The following is a 5715-nucleotide window of genomic DNA, read 5'->3' as shown; positions in this document are numbered from 1 at the left end:
CCTTTGATCATCCATATTCCTCAACAGAAATTGTGTTTGTTCCTGATAAAGAGTGCCAGAAATCTGATTTATTAGCCACAATTGATGAATATCTCTGGAACTGACAATTCAGAGGCTGTTCAAGTTTCTTCTTCTTGAAACAGTGTCTTGGGAACAATTTCTCATCTTGATTAGTCACCTGTTTGATCTTTTATCCTGAAATTAGTCAAGGTCTTCTGTAGACACGACTTTGCTTTGCTTTGGCAAATCCTTTGACAGCGTCCAATTGTCCCTACATTCCGTGAATGTGGGTAGGACCTTTGGTTCAAGGGTTCGTCTTGGTAACAAGTGCGTGAAACTAGGTCAAGTCCTTAACGTGCTAAACCCTAGTTAGCACTTGGGTTATTTATCGTATCGGTTGAGCCATCCTATGCGAATCCCTTGCGGGTTAGGCGATTTAGATAATTCGATCTACTTGTCTTGCGACAAGGACGAACCATCCCTAGAGATGTTAACTTGATCTTAAAGGAGAAAGCTAGTTGTAACATCTCACAATTCACCTAAACGCATGATTCATTGCTTCTATGTACCCCTAAATTCGCAATAACCCTAACTTTTCTTGTTAAGATCAAAACACATGTTAAATTGCGGCATAACTTCCATTGATCCTACTAGGACTTGCATTCAAGAATCATGCCCACAATTCTTTTTCTAAGCTTTTAAGATTTCATGCTTCAATCAACCATGCAGCCTTTCCCTAAATACAACTCTTGATGAACGAAATTTTTCATATGACAAATGTGCAACATGCACTCCTTTCCTGACTACAATGTAGTGAAATTCATGCCAAAAAAACTAGAGTTGACCTATTCCAATTTACAATCACATGCCACACACAAATTCCTAGAATCATTTCCGTGCTCTTCTATTTCCTACGGGGTTAAGGACTTTCCCTAATGAATCATTCAATGAAGATTTGTCTAAAAATGCAACATGCAATTAATCTTTCCATGCCTAGTCAAAGGTGCACTTTAATAATCTCAACCTTATAATGATAGGCAATAGGTGTTCTAGGCCGTCACTTTGACATGCACGACAAGGCAACATACTATTAAGGACGTTAAATGGATAGACAATTTCTTTATATGGAAAATACCAATGACCCAATTTCATGTCATGAACTAATTCTAATCATTGTTCAAATAGTCAATTTATTTCCAGTTGCATTTAACTTGACTAGGTGATTTTAAGCATGCATAGGTGCTTCCTAATCCATGAAGTTATCGTGATTAATGCAATGCTTTTGCGTGGAATCAAAATTAGTAAAAACTTGGACTTGTGGGCTCGGCGAGATATCCACATGAATATTAGGAGAAGAACCTTTTCTGGTTGCGCCTTGTGACTTTTTTAGGGCCCATCGCGAATTCGATCTTTGGTTAGCCTTCATGGATTTTGAACTTCTTGCCTTGGCTTGCAGTCTTATGGTCTTGGCCTGTCTCCCTCTTACCCGAAAATCCCCTTTGAAGTACAGATCCTTGAAGAAGTACCGGCTTGCAAGATTTGGCTTATGGAGGGCCTGAGGGTTTGGAGCTTGGACCTTTTTGTGGGAGAGGAGGGAGTTCGCAAAAAGGCCTCTTGTGAATGGCCTTGGGGAAATGGAGACTTTGAGAGTTCTTCCTCTTCTTCTCTTAAAATCCCAAGGCTAGGGATGGGCTTGTGGGTGATCGTGGGAAGGGGGCTTAAGAAAGCCCCCTCAGAAGCTTCCTAAAGAAGCTTCTATGAAGCTTCTAAGGTGTGCAACTCCGACGTGGAAAGAGGGAGGATACTGTGGGCTCAACGACAGCATGCGGCATCAACGGCAGTAGCTCAGCAGTTGGTGTAGTGAAGGCGAGATGGCTCGCGCGGCAGCAGGCAGATCTTGCTTCTTTCAGCGTGGCGGTCTCTCCTTCTGTCCGTCAGTGTCTGGCTCTATGGCAGCGGCTTCTCTAGCATGACCTCTCTGCTTCCTTCCTCCACACGATGTAGCACGACACTCAATGCTTCACTACTCCTTCCTCCACTCACTCCACAATAGCCTCCACAGCCTATCGCCTTCCTCATCTCACCTCTCAAGTAGCATGTCGTAGCCTTCTTCCCCCTCCCTTCAACACCTTAGAGGGTGTATTTATAGGACAAGGGGGGGAGAGGGCTCCCTCCCCCACGTGGCCCCCTTGCATGGTATCCTCCCTTCCACCTCCTTAGTTTCCCAATATAGCCCATCTCCTTCCCTCAGCCACGCTTTGGCTAGGGGGAAGGTAAATTTAAATTTTTTTTTGCAATTAACCTATCATTATCCTCTTGACCTCCTCCCAAGAGGATGTTTCCCCATAGGTGATGCGGTTTTTGATCCTCGGTCCCGGTTGACCAATGCGGAGTACTCCTTTTCTTGCGTACAGTCATAAATCAACTACCAAAAATGGAGATAATCTTTTCATGAATTTACGGTGTGCGGGAGGTTGGTCTAGTAATATTTTTATTCAAACGGAAATATTACAAATCTCTATGCTAGTTTATAGCTCAAACATTAAGTAGACTGATGAGGAAGTAAATGAAACTAATGTGCTTCTTTTTCTTCTTTATAACTTCAACTAAGACATCTATGGTTGGATATCTAAGAGATTCAACAACAGTAGAGCACAATGATGGGATTGATGTGTCCTTGAAAAGAAATGCAACACAATTATGTGTAATACTTGATCTCTCACAATTATGTGTAATACTTGATCTCAATGGTCTTCTTTTACAATGATGCTTTGCTAAGTCTAAAAAGTTTCAAATCTTTCAAATGGGAAAGCAATGGCTTGTTCTTCAACCAAAATGTATGGAGTTTCTTGAACCCTTATTTTCAAGATTCCAAGTGGGAGTTTAGTCAAAAGCTTTACATAAGAATGTCATGGTGGTTGTTAAGTGCTTGGATATCCATGCAAAAAGAATTTATCATTTCTTCATGATTTGGGGCCAAGAACAATGTCATAGACATCGACTCAAAATCATATATAGGCCAGATAAGATGGGAGTAGAAGCAATGTTCAAGCCTCTGAGGTATGTATGGGATTAATATGGAGATGTTTGTCAGCATACCAAGACTATTCTCGTAGATGATAGTCCTTACAAAGGATGTCCAAATCCTGTTGAGAATTGCATTTATCCAAAAAAAAATTATATTGATCATGGAGACTCTATCTTGATCAAAGAACTTCTACCATACTTGACTCGCTTATGCAAATACCATGATGTACGTGAAGCCATCAAGTTTGATTGATATGGACAAGAGCCAGTTCAATATGGACATGAATTGTATGCTCAGTTCAAGGTTGTCATTGATGAATGGACTAGAGCAAAGAATGATGTTATTTCATCTTCATCGTCATCACGCATGAGACCATGATTGATAAAGATAGTATATATGTTCAACCTTCAGTTACTTCTTGCTTCAAGAGACCATCTATTATACAAACATCCTCAACGAATGCCTCACATCATCCATCTCTTACATTGAACAACTCACAATTATCCATGTTGAAGCAAACTCCTTTAGTCTCTACTTTGAAAGATATAGAAGAAATGCAACTTGCTCATGAGTTAGGATATCACAAACATTCCATAAATGGTAGTGCAGCTAAATGTTTTATACAAAATCTACAAAAGTTGTATTTTCCCAATATATATGATGTAACAAGGCGGTGACTCTATAGGGACTAATTTTGACTTTCATAATAAATATATATGTTACATTAAGAGCTTTTGCATGACTATGAAATATATGATTGTCAGAAATTTAAAGTGTTTTATGTAGTTACCTTGGTGTTTCTAAACACCACCAATATCAATGAGAGAATCTACTTAAAGTTTTTTATTCTTTCAATAACATTAGTTAATTGTGCTGAAATTTCTTATAAAGTGGTTTAAGTCCTATTTTGTACTTTATGATATTCTATTATACCAACATACTGAACAAATGCCTCACGTTGTCTGTCACTTACATTGAACAACTCACAGTTATTCAAGTTGAAGCAAACTCCTTTAGTCTCTACTCTGAAAGACGAACTACTTTACGCAGAAACGTTAGGGTTGAAGCGGATTCATGCTGCACTTGGTTCAAGGAGAATGGGAAACGATAGGGATGCAAAGCTCGACCTCTCTGCCTATAAGGCATAGTCCCATTCCATTCCCCTAAAACAACACAAATCAGGACTCTAGCTTCCTAGATTCTAGGTCATCGTTACCTTGCTGTAAACTTCTTTGAGAAAAGTTCCCGGCCAACCGGGACCACCCTTCCGTAGGATGGACCCATGGTCGCATCCACCGCACTTTCCTCATGGTTTCTTTAGTTTTCTAATTACCTACCACAATTAGTTTGACACACAAAAATAGCTTCCTTAATTAACTAGTTAATCACCGGTTCTCAGCACTGACATAGAAAAACAATGTCAAGCAAGTTCCTTTTCAACAATTGATCTTATTTATCCTTCTTTGGAATACATCATATAATCCAACCCGAAGGCTAATCCATAAATCCGCCCAAAGGCAATCCATAATCCACCTGAAGGCAATCCAAAAATCCTCACAGATTACTAATCCAAGTTTTTGCCCATAGATTAGTATGCAGGCCTTGAGATCCAATCCCGAGTCACGTCGGCCTCTTGTGCAGGACCCGGAGGCAAGGGATTTACGGCCAAAGCCCCCCTAGCACCCAAGCATCCTCCTACTCTAAGTAGCACCCACGGAGAGACCTCTTACGGGGGTTCGGTCCACGTACCCGGCATGGCTAACAACCCCCTTGGTTAGGGTCAGGCAGACAGTCGGGGGGTAAATGATGCTGCCTCTCCTTCCAGGCCTTCAACCTGAAGCATTAATTATTTTTCCATCTTAAGTTCTAAGTGTGAATCCTTCTCTCCGAATGCATCTAGCATTTGATCCGGGATCCATTGCGACTTGGCAAGATCTCTCTTATGCAGGACCCGGAGGCAAGGGATTTACGGCCAGAGCCCCCCTGGCACCCAAGCATCCTCCTACTCTAAGTAGCACCCACGGAGAGACCTCTCACGGCGGGCTCGGTCCACGTACCCGGCATGGCTAACAACCCCCTTGGTTAGGGTCAGGCAGACAGTCGGGGGGTAATTGATGATGCCTCTCCCTCCAGGCCTTCAACCTGAAGCATTAATTATTTTTCCATCTTAAGTTCCTTGAGCAAAGAAGTACAAACAGTGCTCCTAACTGTACAAACATAATCAATCTAGTGGTCGTTTATTTGGCCAACTGCTAAGGTGTGAATCCTTCTCTCCGAATGCATCTAGCATTTGATCCGAGATCCATTGCGACTTGGCAAGATCCCTCTTGTGTAGGACCCGGAGGCAAGGGATTTACGGCCACAGCCCCCCCTGGCACCCAAGCATCCTCCTACTTTAAGTAGCACCCACGGAGAGACCTCTCACGGCGGGTTTGGTCCACGTACCCGGCATGGCTAACAACCCCCTTGTTTAGGGTCAGGCAGACAGTCGAGGGGTGATTGATGCTGCCTCTCCCTCCAGGCCTTCAACCTGAAGCATTAATTATTTTTCCATCTTAAGTTCCTTGAGCAAAGAAGTATAAATACTGCTCCTAACTGTACAAACACAATCAATTTAGTGGTTGTTTATTTGGCCAACTGCTAAGGTGTGAATCCTTCTCTCCGAATGCATCTAGCATTTGATCCGG

The sequence above is a fragment of the Lygodium microphyllum genome, chromosome 18, assembly GCF_053477565.2.
Source record: "Lygodium microphyllum isolate KBCC chromosome 18, Lygodium_microphyllum_v1.1.10, whole genome shotgun sequence".
In the NCBI taxonomy this organism is placed as follows: Eukaryota; Viridiplantae; Streptophyta; class Polypodiopsida; order Schizaeales; family Lygodiaceae; genus Lygodium; species Lygodium microphyllum.
This window is presented reverse-complemented; position numbering follows the sequence as displayed.